The sequence below is a fragment of the Pongo pygmaeus genome, chromosome 10, assembly GCF_028885625.2.
Source record: "Pongo pygmaeus isolate AG05252 chromosome 10, NHGRI_mPonPyg2-v2.0_pri, whole genome shotgun sequence".
Taxonomy (NCBI): domain Eukaryota; kingdom Metazoa; phylum Chordata; class Mammalia; order Primates; family Hominidae; genus Pongo; species Pongo pygmaeus.
The window spans coordinates 117,351,023-117,377,684 of record NC_072383.2 but is presented as its reverse complement, the minus strand read 5'-3'; the positions used below and the strand labels follow the sequence as shown (position 1 = coordinate 117,377,684).

Genomic DNA, 26,662 nt, shown 5'->3' with positions numbered 1-26,662 from the left:
ATACTGGGGACTGTTGGTGGGGGGAGGGGGGAGGGATAGCATAGGAGATATACCTAATGCTAAATGGCGAGTTAATGGGTGCAGCACACCAACATGGCACATGTATACATATGTAACAAACCTGCATGTTGTGCACATGTACCCTAAAACTTAAAGTATAATAATAATAAAATTTTAAAAAAAACTTTCATGATCTATTTCCTTTCAGTATCTTGTGCCTTGTCACTATTTCCTGCTTCTTACTTTGGCATCGAGGGATTTTTGAAGCATTGCTAAAGCTAATTGTTTGGGTCAATAAAGGAGAGGGCTTTGCCCAATGCAGTACTAAAACTATCCTCTAAATAAATGACATTTACATTGAGTGATTTCCCACTTCCATGGTTGGGTTTCTGCTGAACTTCTCAGAATTCTCCTTCCTACCTTCCACCCAATTCTGCAGCCCAACGATTTACAGTTCCTTGAGCATGCTTACTTGCTCCGGCTTCCTTGCTTTTGCAACTTCTGAGCCCTCCTCCAATAACACTTTATCAATTACAATGCATTTGACTGTAATTAACAGAATACCCAACTAAAAAATAGCTTAAATTATAAGGAACTTAAACTAGTTTGTTCAGCAGCTCAACAATGACATAAAGGACATTTCCACCTTTTCAATCCACTTGCTTCCCGTTGGCTTTTATCTTCAGGTGTTTCCACCCTTAGGGTGGCAAAATACTTGCCACAGCTCCAGGCATCACAACTCACACAACAGCATCCAAAGGCATTCAGAAGAGGACTTTCCCAGAAGCTCCTGCCCTCACCAGAATTTCTCTCAAATTTTTACTGACCAAAAAGTTCTCAAACTTCCCAGGAGTAAAATTTATCAAGCCTTGACCCTCTCTCTGCTCCATTCCTAAATGTCTCCAGACCTTCCCCTAGCCTTTACTCTGATTTTGTTTATTACTTTACCAACATTTCCTGAGTATTAATAAGCGCCAGGTACTCTGCTAAGCACTCTACAAACATTATCTTATTTAGCCCTTACAACAATTCTGTGAGATAAGCACTGTTATCCCCATTCTAGGGTTGAGAAAACCAAGCCTGGAAAGGTTAAGGGATACACACCTAGCAAGAGGCAGAGCCAAGATTCAAATCCAAGTCTGTCCAACTCGAAAACCCAAGCTTTCAAATGTTCTTGGTCCTCCTACTCCTGTCCCCTCTTGACACTTTTTGCCCCTCAATTTCTCCTCCTCTTTTATGCAGAATTATCCCTATCTGACAGATCCTTCCCCTCTGCTTAGCAACATGTTCAGATCTTCCTATGATTAAAGAAAAAAACGAGAGCCATTTCCCTTCACCCTGTTCTCTCCTCAATCTATCAAACCTCTCAAAAGTACCGTCTTCACACTTACAGATTCCACATCCTCGGCACACATGTACTTCCCTTAATCTAGCATCCTCCCCATCTCCCCACTGAAACTGCTCTGCCCAAAGCTATCAGCAACCTCATGATAGCCACTCAAATGGCTTCTCCCCATGCTCCTTCCTTCTGGACCTGATTAATTGGCAGGGCAGTCAGGCAGGTACCCAGGGCTCCAGTCTACATAGGACTCTAAAATATCACTGGAATACCACAAAAGGAAGAAAAATGTGTTTACCAGAACTCCTTCCAGGGATAGTACAGTGTGCTGTTGGAAAACAAATTTTGAAAAGCTACTTGGGGAAGGGCTGAGAGATCTCCCCAAAAGCATGCTTGAGTGCTGGCAAATGATTTCTAACTGCCCCCTTTGAGGGTTGGTCACTTTAACTGCAGGGCTTTGGTTTTGCTGAATATGGAATGCAATCTGGGAGCCACAGCTCATTGTCTGGGTCAAGAGGGGAGAGGCCTTTGCCCCATGCAGTGCTCAGGCTGTCCTCTAAATCAATGCCAAGTGAATATTTAAAGAACATCAGTATGAAGTGTGCAAAAGTATTAGCCTGCTCTGGGTCCCATATTTCTCAATTTCTCAGTCTGAATCTCTCTGCCGTATATAATTTAGCCAACCTACTCTGTGGCCTGGTCTACTTCCTTCTGGGTTCTGGTACCCCACTGGTTATCCCTCTCTTTTCTTCTTCTTTCTCTCTCTAACTCTCTCATCTCTTCTGTGTTACTGGTTCCTCTGACTCTTCCTATCCCCACAATAAGGACATTTTCCCAAGCTCTAACTTCAGACTCCTCTCTCTACACTTTTTCTCTCCTGATCTCAGCCATTTCCATGTGTATTATTAGTTATCTACTGCTGCATAACAAAGTACCCCCAAAACTTGGTGGCTAAAAAGAACAAACTTTTCTTAACTCACACTTTCTTTGGGTCAGGAATCCAGGAGTGGCTTCTCCAGGTGATTCTGGCTCAAGGTCCCTCATGAGGCAGCAATCAGGTGTCAACCAGGGCTGCAGTCATCTCAAGGCTTGACTGGGGGAGGACCCACTCCCAAGCTCGCTCATATTGCTGTTCGCAGGCCTCAGGTCCTTACCACATGTGGCTCTGCACAGGACTGCATTACAACATTGCAGTGGGCTTCCACAGAGTGAGCAATCGAAGAGAACACAAGATGGAAACCAGTCTTTTTACAACCTAATATCAGCCTGACATCCTATCACTTCTGCTGTATTCTATACAATTAAAGTGAGTCAGTAAGTCCAGCCCACACTCAAGGTTGGGGGGATTATATGAAGGCATGAAAACCAGGAGACGAGGACCACTGGGGCCTTGTTAAGGTCTGTGTACCACCCTACGGCTCTCCCATTTAAGAGGAGTCCCCACCTCTGTCATGACTTTTTTATCTCTCCCTTCTATGCATCCCAACCACCTGCTAAATGATTCCATGTGGACATGGGAAATTGCTGCCACCTCATATTCTTCCTACTTCAAACCAACTTTTTTGTGATCCCTTAAAGCAGCCCAAGTTGCCTTTTCTCTTTCACTGATGGCAATGCTGTTTTGTTCCTGAAGTGTTAGGCCTCTGAGTCATCCTTTATTCTTTAACAAATATCATCATTGTCACAGTTTATTGAGCCGAGCCCTGCTATGTGCCAAGCACTTTCATAAAAATTACACTATTTAATTTTGGCAGCACTATGAGATGGATATTACCACCCCCATTTTGCAGGTGAATGAACCCATTTTTCTTTCAAAGAGAAGTAGATCTGGAGTCAGGCCCTGTTCTGTGCGCTGAGACACAGCAATGAACAAAACAGGTACAGTCCCTCAGGGAGCTGATACCCAAACAGGAGAATTCTAGTGTACAAAGTAGTTCACAACTGAGTTCACGTGTTGTATATAGTTGACAACAGGGCTTAGACCCAAACAGACTTGGGTTCAAGCCCCAGCTTAGCCACTTATCAGATGTGTGACTTGGGATGAGTTATCAAATCTTTCCAGTCCTCTATTAAGATAATAGTACCCACCTCATGCAGCCATTTTCAGTAGTAAATAAGATACCACAAGTAATCCACTTAGCACAGAGTCTAGCACACCAAGGTTCCATAAAAGGAAGTTTGTAATGATGACAAATGATGATGGTAGTGATATTGCCCAACTCACAGCAACGACTATAATTGCTAACACTTATGGACAACTGCCATGTGCCAGACACTTTTCTAAGCCCATACATGCAAGAATTCACTTGATTCTCATATCATCTCTATTATCATCTCTGTTTTACAGATGAAGAAACCGAGGCACAGAGATGTTAAGTAACTATCCAAGGACACAAAGCCAGCAAGTAGAAGAAACAGAATTTGAACCCAGGCAGACTAGCTTCGGAGCCAGGATACTTGATAGAATTTTTGAAGACTCCCAAAAAACCCAGGGAATCCCAGTGGTATGTGTGTCTATGTGCATAATTGTGTATATATCTATTTGTGTGTGTAAGTGACTATGTGGGTGGGATTATGTGACTACACAAATGTATTAGACTGTGTATATGTACATGAAACCATGTGTGGGTCTATGTATGAGCACAATTATGTATGTGTGATTATGTGTATATATTTGTACATATGACTACATATGTTCTATGTGTATGTGTCTTTGTATGTGACTATATGTCTATATGGATCTAGGTGTGTGACCGTGTATGTGGCTGTGTATGTGGCTCTGTGTGTTCTACAGGTGTGTCTGTGTGTGTGAGTGAGTATATGCATGTGTTAGACTGTATGTATTTTTGTGTATGTATATATACTCACACTGTATTGGGAAGAGAGAAAGAAACTTACATTCTGTGTAACATTATGCATTCTCTTTGCACTTGGGCATGTAGCTTTTGGTTATGAGAATTCTTGCTTATTTTTCTTAAGCCCTCTCCTTATTCTAAAGTATGATCCCCACTTGTGGTTCAGGAAATTATGAAAAAGTCCCTACTGGCAACATAGAACCTGTCTCTTAAGGGCTTATAAAAAGAATTCAAAAATTCACTTAAACTGATAAATTATAGGGAGATTTTCTCAGTAAAGAAGACAAATAAATTATACAGTATTTCACTCCAATGTACTCTCCTCTTTCACTCTATATGTTTCTACAATATTACAGGAAGAACAGCTCTATGGAATGCAGGTTCTGCAGTCAGCCTGTTGGTGTCCTTCTGTCTCCAGCCCCAAACTTGATGTCTTCATCACAATGGCTTGACAATTTGCAAACTCCTTCCCCACTGAGGATGTCCCCACTTGGAAATGACCAGTTCAGGCATTAACAAAACCCACCTTCCACATTCCTCCGTCTTTTCTTCCTTTATATCTTACCTTAGGTTCTTCCCCTTCCCGATTTCCAACTCTCTCCCTCCCACCGCTGTTGCTTCCTTTTATTTCCCATCTTTGCCCATAAAATTAGCAAGCAGTAGTGGTTAACAGCTAGGGATTTGGTGTCTGACTCATCTCTACCATTTACTACCTGTGTGACCTTGAGTATTTTAATCTCTCAGAGCCTCAGGTCCTTCCTCTGAAAAATGAGGCTTATTGTGAGGATGAAATGAAATATGTAAGTATGGTGCTTAGAATTGTGCCTGGCACATGGTAAGCACTAAATTTCTATTAGAAGTGATTATTAAATTCACAATGAATCACCATGTGGACTCAATTTTCCTGAGTAAATGGTTTTACATCTGTTAAGAATAGGCCTCTAGTCAAGGGTGAATTTGGTCTGGCTTCATGCCATGGTTGAGAAGACAGACCCAGGTTGAAACATGACCTCCACAACATACTGACTTTGTGACCTTGAGTGACAGACTTAAACTCTCCAGGCATCAGTTTCTTCAGCTGTCAGATGGAAACAATAACAGTCCCCACCTGCAGATCATGAGGTCAAGAGATCAAGACCATCCTGGCCAACATGGTGAAACCCCATCTCTACTAAAAACACTAAAATTAGCTGGGCATGGTGGTGCACACCTGTAGTCCCAGCTACTCGGGAGGCTGAGGCAGGAGAATCACTTGAACCTGGGAGGCAGAGGTTGCAGTGAGCCGAGATCACGCCACTGCACTCAGAGTGAGACTCTGTCTCAAAAAAAAAAAAAGTAGTCCCCACCTCTCAGGAATGTTCAGAATCTGGTGCATAGCAAGTTCTCAATCAGCAGTTATTATTAGAATTGGAGTAGACCCTTCTCTTTACAGCCCATAAACTCCCCTTGTACATTTTTAGCCCTTCTCCCTCTCTCTACTTAGTCTTGAACCCTCCTCACTTCCCATTGACAGACAGAACTAGGAAAGTTCACATGAGTGTTTATTCAATGCTGTATCTGCTATCTATTGCTGTCTCAAAAACCACTCCCCAAAATTCAGTGGCCTAAAACAACAACAATCATTTATTTTGATCATGAATCTGCAATTTGATCAGGACTTGGCAGGGATGACAATTCTCTGCTCCATGCAGCATTGAATGAGGCAGGTCAACTGGGAGCTGGATGTTCCACTTTCAAGATGACTCAATAACATGGCTGGCCAGTTGGTGCAGACTTTAGGCTGGGAATTCAGCCAAAGCTGTAGTCTGGGGAGCTTGGTCCCTCTCCACATGGGCCTCTCCACAGGCTGCTTGGGCTTTTGCACAGCATGGGTGGCTGTGTCCCAAAAGTGAATATCCCAAGAGAACAAGGAGGAATTGCATAGCATTCTTATGAAATAGCCTGGGATGACATATAGCACCACTTCCATGGTATTCTATTGCTGAAGGTCATCTCAAAGGTCCACCCAGGTTCAAAGGGAAGGGACACAGACTCTTGATTGGGGAGTGCGAAGACTCCAGAAAAGCATGTGAGATTGAATATATTGTTATGGTCATCTTTAGAAAATACAGTCTGTCATACTTAGCTAATTACTCTCTCTCTCCCCTACCTCCCACCCTCCAAATAAAGCATTCTACGTTAAGTAGCTACTTTCTCCAAACAGCCTTGATTAGGTTAGAGCTAAAGAAAGTCAAGCTAGCAGCCTCACAAGCCACTAAACTGACTCCATGTTCCTAGTTGGTTTAGATTTTCTGTGTGAATCCATTGGTTTGGGCAGCTGTGCCTCCATTTATCTGGTCATTTGCTAGAGATGATTCTGAGAAGGGTGGGTGGAGACAAGAAAATAATATCACATATACTGTGGTCAAGCTCAACCCCTCAGTGAGGAATGTAAAAGTGGAGACCCAGGAAAGTGAACTGAAGTGAACCCAACCAGATGGGTTGGTGCCAGGACCTATAACCATCTCCTGATCCCAAAGTCAGTGCTCCTTGCCACTACTGCACTGCCTTGGGCCCTACGGAATTTTCATAACATGTTTATTTGCTGATAAGAACTAGCTAAAGTTTCAATGCAGGTGGCCATGCCCTGGCCAAGTCCCTTCTGACTGGGCAGCCTCAAGCAATCAGGTTTTATCCCATGCATGTGATGATGTGAGTTCACCCTGCCATGGGACAGCTGATTGGCTTAAGTTTAATCACCTGACCTAAAGGCAGCCAATCCAGAGGCTGAGTACATACGATGGAGCTGAACCAATCAGATTCTCTCTCTCAGGAGTGTGGCTTAAATGAAAGAAGGCATCTGTCATGGAAGCTGAAGGAACAGAACAGAGCCGGCGTGGTCGCCATGCCTGTAATCCCAGCACTTTGGGAGGCTGAAGCGGGCCGACCATGAGGTCAGAGTTTGAGACCAGCCTGGCCAACATGGTGAAATCCCGTCTCTACTAAAGATACAAAAAATTAGCTGGCACGAGCCTGTAATCCCAGCTACTCGGGAGGCTGAGGCAGGAGAATTGCTTGAACCCGGAAAGCAGAGGTTGCAGTGAGCCGAGATCGCGTCACTGCACGCCAGCCTGGGTGACAGGGCGAGAATCCGTCTCAAAAAAATAAAAAGAACAGAACAGAAACTGAACAGGAACAGAAGCTGAAAAGTCACGAGGCAGAGTGTGACGATTGGAGCCACCTCAAAAGTCTTATGCAAGCTGCTATTTAGATGAGCAGAAACGATGAGTTAGAGATGAAGCTGGTAGTTTGCAGAGAAGGGAGTGAAACAGTCCCAAAATAGACACAAGGTGTGACAAAAAAGAAGAGGGAGAAGACTGTCACTAGAGCTATTTCATATTCTGAGAACTTCCCATTCCAGTTCCAGAGACTTTACCATTAAACCCCTTTAATTTACACTGGCCTATGTCCTTTGCTGTCACTTCACTGCCTTACCTCTCTAAAACATGTAGATAGGATTCACCCATTTCACAGATAGAGAAACTGAAACCCGGAAACATTAACTGACTTACCCAAGATCACACAGCCATTGAGTGGCACAGCCGAGCCTGGTGTGCAGAGCATATAGGATGCCTGAGCCCTTTCTTTCATATCTTCTTTGAAAGGTTGTCCCTCTTTGATATGTCCCACTAATTAGCATCCTCACCACCATCCCTTCCAGGGACTTGTTTCTTGGAGGCTGCCACGAAGTTTGTTTTAGCGACAAACCTGTCCTTGACAGATGACTTTGCCTTGGGATGCCATCTCCCCGATGGAATTCTTTGATTCCACCCCTTCCCCAAGCTGAGTTAATTGCCAAGACTGTGGGGGAAATTACACCACCTCCTCGGTTCACCCAGCAGGACACCAATCCTTAACAAGGCAACTTTCTGACAAAGTATGTTAGATGCCCTCAGACAAAACTTTCCTAGCAGGGGATGGAGAGGGAGAAAAATTAAAGGCAGAATAGAAAGTGGGGGGAGAGAGAGAGCGATTTCTTTCCATTGATTTCTTTGCCAATGAGAAGTCTTTAAAAATCACTTTTTAGCTGTAGCCCTCAGATGCATGAGCTGCTATGCTGACAGAAGAGGGGAAAAAATCAAACTCTGAATCAGATCACACTGTGATCTTTCATTCTTCTGAACAGGCAGCCGTCTTGGCAAATGGAAAATTAGAAATTCAAACAAAAGGAAGAGGAAATATCTGAGGTAGAGTTGGCCTTGGGCAAAAATTGTGAGGTTGGTAAGTCTGACTTCAGAACTCCACAGTGCCCCATCCTCTCCCTGCTTCCCGCCCTGGGCAGATTCTACCTTGAGTTAGGTGAGGAAAAGAGAAACATGGCTTTGCCTCCCTCCCAGCTTCTCCTTCTAATTCCTGGTGGACCTTTTTTGACTTGTCTTATTCAGTCTTGGTGTTATATGTCCTATTACTGTTTTGTGCTGATAGCAACTGCCCAGAAGGGGCTAACTGATAGTTAAAGCAGTTAATTAAATAATAAATGAAATCTAAGCTGTAGATATACCCTCCTCACCAATTCATGGATATTTGAGATTTGAAAGAGAGAGCTCCAGAAGTGCCCAAATTCTTCAAGGCATAAAGACTGTATAAGGGAGGAATAGCAGATAGTGCAGTGATTGAGGGGTGTGGTGGATGCCACCGCACATGCTGCCAAGACCCCCCCTTAGAGATGAAAGACTTATTATCCTAACTTCTGGAGTACTTTTGGAAAAGTGTCCTCTGCAATCAGCCCCTTCTTGCTTCAGCTGAAGAGAGCTATCTCATCCAAGCTACCTCATCCAAGGTCATGCCCCCATCTCTGGACAGCCTGCATCCAACTACTAATTAACAGAGGGTATACAGGCCCAGCCTGTTTGCTGAGACAACTTCAGTGACAAGTATGAAGCATCACCGCATCTTCAGAACTCCCCATAACTTTGGCTGAGGTTTCTGTTGAGACTATATTGCGGCTGATTTTCTTTTTTCAATCCTGCTTCCTTCCCTTCCCCTAGTAAGTACTGATCCCAAAAGCTCTCCTTAATAAACCTCTGGCCTGGCAATCCCCAACTCACAGTCTGCCTCCCAGGGGAATCCAACCTACAGCAGGGTAGTAGAAAAGCCTAATTGGCAGAGCCAACATTCTACTGTTTGGAAATGGTATTTCCTGGAGTTGGGCAATCCTGAAGCCCTGCTTCCTGTCAGTGCCTTAAATCATACCATTCATCCCATAAGCATAAATGAGTACCTGGCTATTTACTTTATGGACCTCTAAGATTAGGCTTTCCAGGTTCCTGATTCCTTCACTGTGGCCCATTATTTCCACTCCGGGTTTCCAATATGCTTTCTCTGCATCCCTATATGGCTTGCCAAGCTACTGCCCCACATCCTGATACTTCTCCCAATCTAGTCTTTAAAATGTGCATGTTCTATGTTTGCCACCACTGGGCAAGCCTTTACTTGGCCTCCATTTCCTCATCTATCATGTGACAGAGGCTGATGATCATTTACAAACATCTATTATCCTCTCCTTCCTTTCCCAGAGTATATGGTCAACCACCCAGATATTTCTCAACCTGCCTCCCAGTGGGGTGCCATGTAACTACATTCTGGCCAATGACATGTAAGTAGAAGAAACTACCTGGTGTATGTAACTTCTATATTGTGTACCTAAAAGCAAGCTGTTTTCCTTCCATATTTCTTTTCTTCTTTCTGCTGAATAAGAAATTGCAAGTGGAACAGCTGCTTTAGATCCATAAATGGAAGCCAGCTTCAGACCACAAAACTCTGCCAGTTAACAAGAGAGAAATAAGCTTCTATCCTGTTTAAGCCATTGTATTTGGAAGCCTCTTAGTGGTAGTATTTTTGCATGCTATTATGAACAATATGTGTAAAAAGGAGTTAATAACCCTTACAAGCTTCCTAACATCTAATTACCTTCAATGAGCATTTCTTTATCCTATTCCTAGTGAACTTCATCTCTAGAAATAGGGGTTTGAAAAGAAGGGATCTCAGGAGATACAGAATGACACAAGGAAAGATCCTGAGTTCGGTGCCCAGATAAACCTGAGTTCACCCTACACAAGCTCTGTAATCCAGGGCCAAGTAACTTAACCTTTCTTTGCCTTTGTTTTTTTATCTGTAAAATGTTGATAAGAATTGGAGGTACTTCATAGGATGGTTGTGAAAATCAGAAGAAAAAATGTATGTAATATGCTTATATAAATGCCTGTTATGTGACAGTTTCTAATTTTGTATAAACAGACTCTCATTCAAGCCTGGCTGTTATTATTAGACGGGCTGCTTTGCCTAAGTGACATGATTATGTGCTCTGGAACCAGGCAGTCTGGATTGGAATCCAAGATCCTCCACATGCAATACATATGAACTTAGGTAGGTTATTAAAGCGTTCTAGGTCTTAATTTCCACCAGAAATTATAATAGTATCTACTGCATAAGTTTTTCATAAGGATTGAAGGAGTTTGTCATTTTAAAGCCCTAGTAGAGTGACTAGTAGATGGTAAGATTTCAATGCATTCTATCTTTTGACTACGTTTATCAAAGACTCCCTTCAGGGCTGACATACTAGGACTCTCCTCAAAAAATTAAAAGGCAACAAAAGTCCTAACCAAAGGATACTGCACAGTACGATGCTCTATGAAAAGTTAGATTTGCCCTCCATAATGTGTCATTGGTTGAAATTCTCATTATTGGAGTCACACCTTTAAATTAAGGGTGTGTTTTCATTTAAAAAATTCTAGCCCCAAGCCAAAATACATTAAGAAAAAAAGAGGCTTCCTGACCTATTTGACAACTCAGCAGAAATCTTCTCAGCCATTTATTCATTTAAATACTTTCTAAGCAGCTATAAGCATAGCTCAAGCTTCTCAAGATTAAAAAAAGAAGAAAAACTTAAAAAAGGAGTTTCCCAAGACTATAAGCTCAGATTGTAAATAAAAAGGGCAATGGCAGACACTATTAATCAACTCACCAATACTTATTCTCCTTCTTTGTTGATAACAAAATCAAATTTTGTTTGGAAGAGTGAAGTGCCAACTCAAGGCGGTGGGTTGTGATTGGTCTCAGTTGATCATGACAATCTTGTTTATGATTCCCAGCTTCTCTTGCAGTTAGAGATGGTCATGTGACCCGGGTATAGCCAACAAACATAAGCAAAAGCCTACTAAGGGTGCAGTCCTCAGAAAACATCTGCATTTCTGAAAAGAGGAGACAGAAGCAGCTGGTGTGATGTCTCTGCCTTTTCCCTGTTCCTCTTCTTTCCATCTTGAACATATATGAGACATCTGACACTGAAGCAGCTATTGCATGACCTTGAGATAACAAGCATCAGAGAAAGGCTGAGGAAAAAAACAGCCTGACATTTCCAAGCCATTCACTGAACCAATAATAGCAACAATGCACCTCCTGAATTCTTGTTAGAAGCTACTATAGATGTGTTTTACTTGCAGCTCAAGGTATTCCCAACTTTACAGATCCTTCCACAGAATTTGGAGCTGTAGCAGGCAGATCCAGATAGTAGGTTCCAAGGTCATATAGGAGGATCTTCTTGTATCCAAGTTGTGAGGATGATATGGAAGGTAAGATGAAGAGGCTGCTAAAGCAAAACCACTTCTATTTCATTATTATACTTGTTACCATCATTTAACTCAACCCAGTCTTGGGTGAATTTCCCTATTGTGGATCTAAGCGGCTTATTGATGATCCTATGGGGCACAATTCACCTAATAGCAGAGAGACTATGTGGTTTCTGCCCTCAAATAATAGCTCTGCTCTATTTGGACAGCCACTCCCCCAGCCCACAGCTTTTTCTTTCCTATCATTTCTGTTCTAGCACATAGCAATTCTGTCCCAAAGGCTTCCTGTGCATTTTCAACTCTGCAATCACCCAGCAGTTGGTAAGACCTATTAATATTTCAACTTGTTTTTTTCAATTGGAGGGCCATGACACTCATGGAACACAAACCATCTATTTGTCTACCACAAAATGCACCCAAGTGTCTCAAAATGCCCTTCTGGTTACAAAATGAGACACTGCTTCAGGACCTTGGAGAGCGCCCCTCCAGGTTAATACAAAGTCAGTATCTCCAGGACCTCCCTGAGATCCACGGGATGGCATTTTCTCTTCTTGACATTAGCCAGAAAAACAAAAACAAAAACAAAAATTAAGCAAACAACATGGGCTGGCATGAGAAAATAATTTATTTCACTTGAAATATGGCAATCTTCCTCAGAGGGAGTTTGGAGGAAAATGTTTATATTTAGCAAGATTAAGACAATAATAATTCACTAAGTACCTGCTATATGCCAGAAATGTAAGACGTTGTTGTCATTTTATGTATGCAAAAGCAGAGGATTAATAAGCTACTATATCATACACTTCCTAAATGCCAGACACTCTGCTAAGATACATATACAAATATATTCCATATCTACAAATGGAGTGCTACAATATATCTCTTCACCACAATCCTCTGATGTTACACTGACATACTTTGCTATGTGGATCTATTCAGTTCCTGATTTTAAATAAAAATGATTTAGATAGTGAAAGATACTTATATTATTGGCCCCATTTTGTGTAAAGAAATTGAGGCAGGTAGTACATAGCTCTGAATAGCAGTAACAGAATTCACTTGAGGCAATCTGGTCATAACTAAGGTGACTATTTAATTTACTGTGCAAAAATGCCATTCTTCTAGACAACCCACAGATTAGGAGAAAATGTTCGCAAACTATCCATCTGACAAGGGATTAATAACCAGAATATATAAAGAGCTCAAATAATAGCAAAAAAAATCTGATTTTAAAATGGGTAAAAGATCTGCACAGACATTTCTCAAAAGAAGACATAGAAATGGCCAACAGGTATATGAAAAAAATGCTCAGTATCACTAATCATCAGGGAAATGTAAGTCGAAACTGCAATGAGACACCATCTCATCTCAATTAAAATCGCTTGTATCAAAAAGACAGGCAATAACAGATGCTGGCAAGGATGTGGAGAAAGGTGAACCCTCATACACTATTGGTGGGAATGTAAATTCATACAGCCGCTGTGGAAAACAGTATGGAAGTTTCTCAAAAAACTACAAATAGAACTACCATGTGTTCCAGTAATGTTACTACTGGGTATATATCCAAAAGAGAGGACATCAGTATATCAAAGAGATATCTGCACTCCTACATCTATTGCAGCACTATTCACAATAGCCAAGATGTGGAATCAAGCTAAGTGCCCATCAATGGATAAATGGGTAAAGAAAATACTGTGTCTATGCATAATGGGATATTATTCAGCCATAAAAAATGAAATTCTGTCACTTGCAGCAACATGGATGGAACTGGAGGTTATTATGTTAAGGGAAATTAGCAAAGCACAGAAAGACAAATTACCACGTGCTCTCACCCATATGTGGGAGCCATAAAAGTGGATTTCATTAAGAAGGAGAGTAAATTGGTGGTTACCAGGGGCTGAGAAAGAGAAGGGTAAGGGGAGGGGATGAAGGGGAAAAAACGAATATAAATATATTTATTACCACCGAACTGTACACTTAAAATGGTAAAGATGGTAAATGATATGTACATATTTTACTTCAATAAAAAGAAATTAAAATCAAAACAAAAGAAATAGCATTCTTCTGAATATGAAATGGGTGCTGTTAACGATAAGGCCAAAACAGCGATGTGAATTAGGACTGCCCCAGGTAAACCAGAAATATATAGGTCACTCTAGTTGTATATAATGAAATGAAATAATGTATTTAAGGCATTTGCCCTCAACCTTGAAACAGTATGTGCTCAACTTGTTTTTGCTGTTTTTATTACCCACCTCTCAGAGTCAGTGTGAGGCCCTCATGAGATTAAAGGTACAAACTGATCAAGGGATACATAGCATCACCAATGTTTTCTTAACATTGCTTCCTCCATTCTGTCCTCTTGCTTTCAAAGGAAGCATCAGCTCTGGCACATGACACCTGCCCCATCTGAGCTATGCAGAGCCAGAAGACCATAAGATGACTCAACATCTGCCTGCCTCAGGTTGACTGATGGCAAACTAGTGAAGTGCCGAATTTGGCTCAAATGCCCATCTGCCACATGCCAGGAAAGAAGCATGGGTTTCTGGAGCAGCCATTGATGTCTGTCTGGCTGTCTGATATCAGCTAAATTCAGATTGGCAATCAATGAAGACTCCTCCAGAGACCTCATTTTTACAGGCTCTCTTAGCTCACCAGCATGTCATTTTGCAGTGGTGGGACCTTCATTCAGAGCTTCGGCTCCCGTTTACGAGCAACTGTCTGAAGTTTCCCCAGTTCTACTTCCACTCTCCTTCATGTCTTAAATCACTTCATCTTATAGACAAGGTAAACATGTTATCAATGACCACTTTTCTCAAGGTGGAACTAACAGATGTGAACTTGCGAAATTGTGGGAAATCTAGACAGAGCATGATAGCTTCAAAAGTCTCCAATCTGACACCCTGAATTTACAGATTAAGAAACCAAGACTCAGGAAGAGACCTGCCTAATGTCATGTACAAATTATTTTTGTATTAGAATAGGGGTTGACAGTAGGACTCTGGAGTTAGGTTGTTTAGATTCAAATTCTATCTCCATTACATTCAAGTGACTTTATCTTTCTATGCCTCAGTTTTCTTAGCTAAAAAATGATATTAATAGCAGCACCTACCTCCGTATATTATGATGAGGATTAAATGAGAGAGTGAACATAAACTCCTTAGCACAGTTCCTGGGGTTCACAATAAGCATCGTATTAACAGTTGCTTTTTTCTTATTTTTTATTTTATTATTTCTTAAACTATGGTGACGGGATCTCACTATATTGCCCAGGCTGGAATGCGCTGGTGTGATTATTGCTCACTGTGGCCTCAAACTCTGGGGATCAAGCAATCCTCCTCCCTCAGCCTCCTGAGTAGCTGGGATAATAGGTGCATACTACCATGCCTGGCTTGCTTTAAATTATTTTTAATATTAATGGAGCTGATACAAGATTTCAGGTCTCTTAGTAAGAAAAAAAATGTGAACTTTTCCAGGTCTCATTTCCTCATGTATTCTTAAGAAAGAGGGCATTAAAAAAAAAAAAAAGAGGAAATTTTTTTAGGGCTTTAGATTTCAAAATGTTTTTCCTTTACAGCGTTTAATGCTCTCAATGTAATTAACTTGACCAGGATTTCTTAAACTGTATTTCTCAAAATAGTGGTTTCCTTCAAAGCTAAAAATTCCTTGAAATTCCTAGTTTGGTGGTCATACAAGTTTGAGAAATACTGGACCTTCTATCTCCCTTTCCTTTGGTGATCCATAATGCACATAAACATATTAAAGGTCTGAGAAGTCCCATAAGAAAGAAGTTTGCATGATGTTATTTAAACTAGCATTTCCCAAATATATTTGACCTTAAAATTATTTTGAGTACTCCTACTGACACTGGTATCCCAGGAACATGGTTTGAGAAGCTCTGAATTAAAGTTTCTTGAAGTCTTCCCGTAAAAGCAGAAGCCAAGTCATGTCATCTGACATTCCACAGCTTCTCAACTTGACAAAAAATTCGTTCCAGCCAATAACCCACATTTGACATCTTCTGCCCAACTTCAACCCCAGGCAGCACTGAGTCTTAACAACCACATTTGTCCAACTTTATTCTGTCCTGGCCCCTCAACCATGTACCCACAGCTTATTAGACCAGAGGTTTAGACCAGAGGTGTACAACTAACTGAGGATGAACCAATCAGTTTCTACCCCAAGAAAGTCTAGCTTAGGGAGGTATCTCTCCTCTAAAGTTAAAGTTCTTACTGCTGGAGACCCAGAAACTATTCTGCTTCTAACTTCTCAAACTCTCCCCATGTGTTGGTAAAGATAATGAACAACATCTCCAGGCCTACATTTGAGTCCTCACTTGCCAGGATTCCAAGAAAAGTCTGAGAATTGAGTCTTGGCCCTGATTGGCCCCACCTGGGTGACTTACTCATCCTGAACCAATCACAGAGGACAATAAATATGTGGCTCTGATTGGCTGGGCGTGAGTCACATGACCCTTCCTGGAGCCAGGATTGACCAAAAACACATCTGAATCTCACAGGATTGTAAGTATGGGAAGAGTTGTTCCTCCAAAGGACGATTGAGGTCCTGTGACCACAAGAAGGCAGAATACATTGTAGGTGGAAAAAATACAGCTATCTAGCACTCCCAAGTCCATATTATGATTGTTTTGGGTCTTGGGCACTTTTGCCTCCCTGGGTCCCTTCCTCCATTAAGAAAATTCTGGCATACAACTGTGTTGGTATGAAAATAAATATAATCCGGCTGGATTATATTCATATTTTACTTCCGATTTTAAAAGAAATTAAAACGTTTTTAAGGGCCCCTAAAAGTGTCATGGGCTCTAAGCAATGCACTTACTATCCCAATGGATAAATCAGCCCTGACCAAACCTGCTGTCAGAAGGAAACAATTGAAGCAGCTACCTATGTTAAGTGGTCAGCAAGTATTCTTCCTGTACCTGCCTTGTAGGTCATCGTCCAGCCTGTCCTGAGAGCTCATGAGGAGGGGCAGCCAATTCTCCTGCAGAATTGACTTAGAGAAAAGGGAGAGAGAGAGCAAGTAATTTAAGAGAGAAACCAAGTAAATTATGGGCTCCTTAATAAGCATAATCTTCCTGCTAAGGGGTTTATCTGCCATCTGCTTCCAAAGTTCATATGCATTAACTGCCCAGTCTCTTAAGGGTACAGACAGCCCCTTTCACAGATCTCTCACATGCTGTAAACCAACTTATATTCGTGGTTGTTACTTTTAGGATTACATGAAGTCAGTAACCTTTTTTTTTTTTTTTTTTTTGAGACGGAGTTTTGCTCTTGTTGCCCAGGCTGGAGTGCAAATGACGTGATCTCAGCTCACTGCAACCTCCACCTCCCGGGTTCAAGCGATTCTCCTGCCTCAGCCTCCCGAGTAGCTGGTATTCCAGGCATGCACCACCACATCCGGCTAATTTTGTATTTTTAGTAGAGATGGAGTTTCATTCACCATGTTGGCCAGGCTGGTCTCGAACTCCTGACCTCAGTGATACACCCGCCTTGGCCTCCCAAGGTGCTGAGATTACAAGTGTGAGCCACCATGCCCAGCTACCTTTTACTTTCTTTATCGAGAGTTTAAAGGGCAATGAACAAAGGTGATGTTTTTATGGAGAGCAAAACCAGAGAGTGAGACAAGCTGAAAAGGATTCTGACTGCTTTGGAGCCAGAAGCCTTAAAGGGACTTTCCAAAGTTAGCTGGGAAATCTATTGCCCCTAGCAATTTGCCCCAAACTGCTCTGGGCAGAGGGTCACCATTCAGTATGGTGTTGTGCACACATTTCCCATTTGCTTAACATGTTGATTATTTTTGCCATGTGTATGTAATCAACTGAACCATTATTTACTAAGCTTTTGTTTAATTTAAACCAACTCACGTTTATCCACCTAGCCTCATTCTGAGCAATATGATTTGAGATCAAAAGTTTAATGAACCAGTTGCATTTTTTCTGACACATTTAATTAAAAATTAACTAGTCAAATAGAAAACATTTGTAGGTGCACAGCTTAAAGCCTTCATAAGAACCCCCAATCATATGCACATTCCTGGTAGGCTATCTGCCACTAATTCGCTGCATGATCTTAGCCAAGTCACTTAAACTTTCTGAGTTTCAGTTTCCTGGTCCACTTCCTGGTTAATAGGCTATGATTCTGAAATTCCAGAGATATGTTTAGGTAGTTGAACTTGGCAGGACTGTGTTCCATTTTTCCCCACTTTTCTACTTTTTAACTGAGTATTAATTTTAAAATGAGGGGGTACTGGGCATGGTGGCTCACGCCTGTAATCTTAGCACTTTGGGAGGCCAAGATAGGTGCATCACTTGAAGTCAGGAATTCAAGACCAGTCTGGCTAACATGGCAAAAACCCATCTCTACTAAAAATAGAAAAAATTAGCCAGCCGTGGTGGCAGGCACCTGTAATCCCAGCTACTTGGGAGGCTGAGGCAGGAGAACCACTTGAACCCAGGAGGCAGAGGTTGCAGTGAGCTGAGATCACGCCACTGCACTCTAGCCTGGGCGATACAGCAAGACTCTATCTCAAAAATAAATAAATAAATAAATAAATAAAATAAATAAGGGGAAACCTATATAAGCTTTGAAAATAGATATATCTTGAACCACTCTTTTTACCCGTATTCTCTGTACTCCAAATCTACTGATTTTCCCCAAGATTCCTGTCTACCCAAGTTCCTTGAAAAGCTCAGAGGCTTTGCACATGCTGTGCTTTCTGGATGCAACACTCTTCCTGTGATACTTAACACTTACTCATTCTCCACATCTCAGCTCAAATGTTCCTTGCTCAGGGAAGTCTTTCCAACCTCTTACCACTGTTTCTACATAGGCCAGGTCTTCCTACTAAATGCTTCCACATCATTCTGTATTCCAGCAGGTAAATTTTTTTTGTAAATTTCAGGTTTTCACTTCATGAATGCCTGGCCTCCTCAAGACTTTCAGGGCAGGGATATCATTTGCTTTCCTTGCCATTGTGTTACCTGGAATTTCTATAGTGTCTGGAACACAGTAGGCACCCAATTTATTGAATAAATGAAATTTCCAGGAGAGAGTAATTGTAAAATTTAATATAAATACTTTTTTATCGGGGGTGGAGGGCAGTAACCTGTTCTAGAGTGTCTCAACCTTTCAGTCACAAGATTGATTTTAATGTTTTGCCTAAATTATTTCTTACTCTTGGCAAAGAAAACACTTCACAAATAGAGTTATACCTGAATTCTGTAGTCTTTGAGAGCCAAGGAGAAGTTACAAGCTGCTTCTCTGATGGAGCTCTGGAATTTCCTCCCACTCCTTACACAAGGCAAACCCAAATGTTCTTGATGCCTGTTAATTGCAAATGAAGCCTACTGTTACCTGGTTCAAACCAATTATCTATAAAGCTGGCCAAAAACGTTCAGATGGTGGTGGTTTAAGAACAAAGAGGAAGAGAGAACATTATTTGAGCAGCAAGTAGCCAAGCAAAATCCATCATGGTTAATTATTTGCTCTTAATTGTCAGGAAATGAAGGATAGATGGAAGAGGGTTTAAACGGAATAATACTGAAAGTGTTCTACCCAAATGCTGTAGCCAAATTTGCAAGTGAGACTTTTCATAATCCACGGGTTGTTAATTATCTAAACACGGGTCCCTCAGAGCTGCCTGAGTGAAGATTAATTAGTTTTTTAAATAATAGCTAAATTGATGCAGGGAGGGAGTTCAGACTCCAAAATAATGGCTGAAAATTTGCCATCCTATTTCTTCATTTTTCTGTGCTGGGCTCCTAGAGGACATTTATCTCCGTTGCTTTTGCAGAAAAGGCTCATTAATCACACAGGCAGATGGCCTTTCCTAAATTTGTGACATGGAGTGAAAAAGTGGGGCCCTGAAAAGTACACAGGGGAAAAAAACGCTGGTGACTTGCTGCACAGACTTTCTTCCAAACTCAGTTACAGCCAGACACTTTCTTCCCAACACATGCATGGCAAGGCACAAACCTCGAAACTCTATTCTTTTCTCCTGGACTGGAAAATGGGCCTGTGGATGGAAAGAGATTCTTATGAATCCATAATTCAGCCCAAAGACTGGAATTTTGACTCAGAGAATTTATACTAGTTTTGTAGGTAGAGTCCTCTGACATCATGGGAAACACACCTCAAAATGGTCTCACCGGAGACTGGGGCATTTGGGATAAATCCCCATTAGGGATTGGAATAAAACAATCATTTACCCAATAATTTCCCTTTCCTGAGTGGCTGAGTGTTGCCCACCTGGGCATTAACTCTGGGAACCCTTCTCCCTGGTGCCAGAGGAAGCTCTTGGGCAGAGAATACAAATGCAGGTGGAAATTGTCCATAGATGCAGGTAGTTTCAGACAGGCTGAGGAGGATACAGGATGACACACCAACAACATCTGCTACAGCAGCCATCCCCCAGAGCAGGTGAAATGGGTGTACAAGAAGTTTGGTATGACTGTCCAGACACACCATGATACATTATTAAATTGTAGACACAGGAAACACATAGCAATTTCCACAGTGAGCCCCTAAATTGTAGTGAGAAGGATAGACCCTTCAGAATATATCACTAACTTGAAATTAAGCTGATTCCTATGAGCAACTCTGTGCAGTGTGCTTTAAAGAGGACACAGATGGGATTTATTTATGGAGTAATGATTAGAGATTCCAACAATGAAGTCTGGAGCATGGGGGCAGTTGGTACCTAATATGTGACCATATCCAAAGAAATATCCCCTGTCCTAATTATAGCCACTGGGCTCTGTCTTTTCCCTCCTACCCTAGAACTTGAGCTGAGCCTGCTTTGTTTTCCTACCTTATTCACAAGCTCTAGTATTAGCTTGGATTTGGTTTTCCCAGAAAAAGCCAGAGAGGGAGGATTCAAGTAGTTTATGTGATAGGTGATCCCAGGAAAGTGGATGTCATTGGTTGGGCTTTCTGGGAAGCAGACTAAAAAAGTTAGCATATGGGATGTTTCTTAAAGAATGCACTTGGAATCAACACTCGTGGAAAAGAGCAGAAGGTAGTAGGGATGGGCAGAGACAGAAGGTGAGCCACAGTGCAGGCTGTGCAACCCTACAGGGAGCTCTGGAGCTAGAACAGACCTTCAGAGTTGTCCCAGATTTGACTGGGATGGCTAGGCCTTTATAGCCCTACCTTGACTAGTCAGTGGATGTGGGCTTCCCCAGAACACAATGTGTCCTTGAACAAAGCAGCTGTCTGTAGATGAGGCAATTCCAAAAGGGACAAACAGCTGAAGTTAATCCACTAGCAACACTCCCAGCAGCTGGGCAACAAGTTCATCAGTGATGGGGCATCTGGATGGTGCATCACAGTACCCAGCACATTAGGGATTGGGATAAAACAATGATAGGAAATAAGCCAATAAACAGTGTATCATTGAGCAGATTACCGCTGTGGGCAATCAGTTATCCCATCTGCGCTAGCAAGGGAGCTTGTGTATTTATCCACCAACTCTCATCAGGTATTGGTTGAGAACTAATTCGGAGGAGCATTAACTCTCTGGCATTTCCTGAGCACAGGGCCATTAGGTTCCTCCAGTCACTGGCAAAAGCCATCAGGCAGAAACACAGGCACTGGCCGTTGGAAGCCTTAGGCCAAGAGTGCACAGAATGGTGAAAGCCAAGGGCATATGGTTGGGCCATCAGGAATATCAACTAAAGCACAAGACTGTTAACCAAGAACAACCCTAAGAGAATTGTTTTTCTACCACACAAAGCAGCTCTGACTACTCTCTGCGCTGCCAAATTTATTACAGCACTCAGGGAACCATTCTTTGGTCAAACTGCAATTAGGAATGATCTACCTAAAGTACAAAACAGAACATGTCACTCCTGCTACTTAAAACCCCATCCTGCCTCCAACTGTAATACAAGAAGTGCAAGTTTCTGACTCTGGCTGAAAAGGCTTACCTGGTCCCTTCCCACCTCTAAACCATGATCTCTTCTCACCCTACCCAGTCTGACCCACCCAGTTATACTGAATTCATTTATGTCTTTCAGAGTCACCATGTTCTCTTTCTTCTTGGCCTTTGCATAGGCTGTTCCCCTTGCTTGTATTACTTTTTCCCCACTCTCCCACACTCCTATAGCTCTCTCAGGTCTCAGCTTAGTGGCTTTTCTTCCAGGAAGCCTTCTTTGTCCCATAAGTTGGGTGGATACCCCTTCTTTACAATCCCATAGCACCATGGACTTTCCCACTGGTAGTATTTATATAAGACATTGTATTTTCTTGTTGCTGACACATCTGTCTCCCCCAGCAGACTCTGGGCTTTGCAAGGGCAGAGACCATGACTTGCTCACCAATATGTTGTTAGTACCCAGCACAAACACCCGGCACATGGTAGTTAATAAATTGCAGTTGAATAAATGTGGGGTAAAGGTTAGTGAACTTTGCCCCATACCCACATTATGTGATGCCCTAAACCCCTCCCAGTTTGATCCAGTTCCAGTTCTGCCAATCACTTTGGTGTAATACAGACAATTTCACCGTGGACCATGGAGGAAGTCTTTGCTGTGTGGTGTAGCGATGGGATCATACTTTTCATACCTGTGTATCATGAGAAATCTGATATTTGGGATCTCAAGAGGAAAGACACAATGATTCAAGGAAGAAAAGGCTTTTAAAACAAAATCATGGAAGTGAAGTGTGTGGAGGGATAGATGTGCCAAAAAAAGAGAAGGTTTGATTAATCAAGAAGGAAGAATGTGAATTTAATGAGGTCTTTGTGGTGGCTGAGGTGCAGAACTCATCTTTTACAGCTGCCATCCCTAGAGAAATGGAAATGATAAATCAGAAATCTGGACTCATTACCAATCTGCAAAGATTCAGTCCACATACTGATTGACCTCCAGGAATGACAATGGAATTTTGGAATCCAAATGCATCCAGATGTCCAAGCAATCAATAATCCCCAAGGAATCCAGTCAAATTAGCTAGGGCCCAGCAGACTGTGGCATGGAAGAAATTGGACAAGGCCTAAAGGAAATCAATCCACAGGCCAGAATTGGAATGGAAATCAGAAAGCAAGGGTTGACACTGGTACAACAATTCTTCTTTCAATTAATGCTTCCTTTTCCATAAAGTATAAACTACATGAGGACAGGAATTCTGTCTATCCTTCTACAGATGTATCCTCAGGGCCTATCACAGTCCCAAATATGTAGCAAATCTCCATTAAGTGTTGGTCCAAAATGAAAAAATGAATCATTAAATGTTATAGTACTCTCTCTTAAAATCTTGCAATATCTTGTTGCTGTCAATTTCTCCAGTTTTGTTTCTCCCTTTTCTCCACCATGCTGTTGAGCCTGTAGGTGAGGTGAAGATATAGAGGAACTGGAGCTTTCATACATTGATGGTGGAAATGTAAATTTGTACAAGTACTTTGAAAAACTATCTGGAAGCTTGCTAAACTTTATAACTAAAGTTGAACATAAGCGTGGTGTATGTCTGCCATCCCAGCATTTTGGAGGCCTAGGTGGGAGGATTGTTTGAGCCCAGGAGTTTGAGACCAGCCTAAGAAACATGGCAAAACCCCATATCTACAAAAAATTAAAATATTAACCAGGTGTCGTGGTGTGCATCTGTAGTCCCAGCTACTCAGTAGGTTAAGGTGGGAGGATCACATGAGCCCGGAGTCAACTCTGCAGTGAGCCATAATTGCACCACTGCACTCCAGCCTTGGTGACAGAGACCCTGTCTCAAAAAGATAAATAAAGTTAAACATAGGCATACCTGATGACTCATTCCTAGGTATTTCCTTAATAGAAATACCTAATGTATGTCTAATATGCAAATACCTAATATTCATTTATGTTCACTATAAGACATGTGTAAGAATGTTCATAGCATCACTATTTACGATGACCCCAAATTGAAAATGACCAAGATGCCTATAGTAGAATGGATAACATAGATAAATATATTGTGGCATTGTCTTATAATGGAATATGGTAATGAAAATAAACAAATAACTACAGGCAATCAAATGGATGAATACAACAAATATAATGTTGGGTGAAAGAAGCCAGACACAAGAGTACTCGTGTGTTATTCAATTTATATAAACCTCAAAACCAGGCAAAATATTCTGTTAGAAGACAGGGAGTGGATGCCCTTGGCGATGGTAGTGACCAAAAGGGGATATGGAGGATGTGGAGATGTTCTAGCAATGCTCCACTTCTGGATCTGAGTGTTGGTTACATGGATATGTTGTTCAGATTTCAAATATCTGCTGCACCACATGCACTTATGATCTGTGATTTTTGCTCTACCTTGGTTATACTTCATTTTAAATGTTTCAGAATTTAAAAATTATTCTGGGCAATGAGCTGTAAACCCAATGCCTTCAGAGGCCACTACATCTACTCGATGTAGGTGAGAGAAATGGGACACTGTGCCAGGTGTAAGAAAAAAAAAAAGTGGTAGGGGTCATGGTGAACTGAGAAGACAGGCCCTCTAAAAACATTTAAATTCAGATTCAGATCCTATAAGACTATCTACCCCACAAAGTATAAGCTCCAAGAGGACAGAAATTTCTGGGGTTTTAATTGGCTGAATCTTCAGCCCCAGGGACAGCGCTTTGCGCATAATGGATGCTTGACGTATGTGTTGAAAAATATTAACTATAGCTCTATGACCCCAGAACTATGCCCTTTATCCAAAAGGGTGTGGTTATAAAGCCCATAAACGAATATGCATGGACAATCGGTCCCCCATACTGAACCCAGAAGACTATACCGACAGATCTTTACTTGAGATTTGGGTGGTATATTCTAATCTTTACAGACTCCAAAGAGGATACAGGTCTTGGAATTGTTTTTTGTTCTATTATAACTCTATACCAATGCCTACAAGCCACTCCAGCGGATACAAGATTTTCTTCTTGATTCTCGGAAATGATATCCATGACACACTATCCAACTTGGAAGCCTCTTCCACATGGACCCCCATTCTTAACTTTACCTCCCCTCCAGATCCTCTACTTATTCCAGTCATTGTTCATTCCTCATGTGTTCAGTTTCCAGGATGGCTTTTCAGCCATTTGGATCCTCCTTGTATTCTAGTGTTGGGTGAGAGATTGGAGAGTGGAAGGGAACCCAGATCCCTTGAGGGGAGAAGAAGAGATACTCACCCTGGCTCCCTTACGGTGGATTATCAAAAAAGCAGTCAGCAAAATCACACTCCCAAGATTAACCTCCAGCTAACTCATACATTACACATGATTATACTAAAAGAATATCTATCTCCTACTGCTACATAAGCCTTAATATATGCCACAAGAAGGAGTGGAAGAGGAAAAATATGTCCCTCCATTCCCCTATCACAATTATCATCACACTGTATTTTGATTAGCTTTATACAATCTGCTTCTCCTAGGAGACTGTGAGCTCCCTGAGAGCATAAACTATGTTTTATTTTTCTATATATCTAACTGCCCTCAAGACACTCACAGAGGGATGGAGGTGGGTGCCATATGTTGAAGTGCTCTTCTAGGTAGTAGTTGAAAGGAAAGCTGCTGCCACTGCCAAAAAAACGGGAGCATTTTAAATCAAATTCATGTTTGCCTCCAACAGATCACATCTGTACAAACTTCTGCACAGTCAATACTTAACACAAGACAAAAGACACCAGAAAAGAGTTAAGACAACTGAAAGCTTGAACCATTCCGAATGATGAGTTTGCATATAGTTCTCTCAACTGGAAACTCTGGGTGCCTGCCCTGCCTTTGGTGTTAGGAATACTACATTCAGAGTGGAGAATTTAAGATAATATAAATACATCCTCTGGACTGTAAGAACATCCACAGGGACCACTAGGCACCAGCATCATAAACAACCTAATTCCAGCCTATATTTTAAAATTAGATATATTAATACTTTTTGAGGTGAGGATGTGGAGAAATTGGAACCCTCATACACTGATGGTGAGAATGTGAAAATGTTTTTCCACAGCCACTGGGGAAAACAATTCGGAGGTTCTCCAAAATGTTAAACATAAGCTGGGTGCAGTGGCTCATGCCTGTAATGCTAGCACTTTGGGAGGCCAAGGCAGGGGCATTGCTTGAGCTCAGGAGCTCGAAATCAGGCTGGGCAACATAACAATACCCAGGCTCTATTTTAAAAAGTTTTAAAACATTAGCCAGCCATGGTGGTGTTTGCCTGTAGTCCCAGCTATTCAGAAGGCCTTTGAGGAGGGAAGATCATTTGAGCTCAGTTTAAACTCGCAGTGAGCTATGATCATGCTACTGCACTCCAGCCTGGGCAAGATCGTGAGACCTTGTCTCAAAAAAGAAAAAAATTTAAATGTAGAGTTACCATATGACCCAGCAATTCTACTCCTAAGTATATATCCAACAGGATTGAAAATAGGTACTCAAATTCTTGAGACTCAACAAGTTACAAATGCTCGTAGAAGCACTATTTACAATTGCCAAAAGGTGGAAACAATCCAAATGCCTATCAACAGAAGAATGGATAAACAAATTGTGCTATATCCATACAATAGAATATTATTCCACCAAAGAAAAGAATGAAGTACTGTTACATGCTTCAAAGTGGATCAGCCTGGAACACATTATGCTAAGTGAAAGAGGACAGACACAAAAAGTAGCATACTATATGATTCTATTTATGTGAAATATCCAGAATAAAGTCACTGAAACAGAAAAAGAATAGCTTTTTTAAATTAATGCAAACATAATATATGCTAATTGTAGAAGACTTAGAAAATACAAGGAAGCAAAAATGATTTTTTAAAAAACACATATGATACTAGTACCTAGAAATAAACACCATAACTCCTTCTAGGCTCTTTTTTTTTTTTTTT

General features: G+C 41.5%; 1 long non-coding RNA gene across 1 annotated transcript; it reads left to right on the top strand.

Moving 5' to 3' along the window:
* The first annotated feature begins 7,017 nt into the window (after positions 1-7,017).
* Positions 7,018-13,023, top strand: LOC134737661 (uncharacterized). The gene is made up of 4 exons (XR_010122773.1): positions 7,018-9,220; positions 9,750-9,829; positions 11,700-11,804; positions 12,165-13,023. It is a non-coding gene; the product is annotated as an uncharacterized LOC134737661 (long non-coding RNA).
* The last annotated feature ends 13,639 nt before the right edge of the window (positions 13,024-26,662 follow it).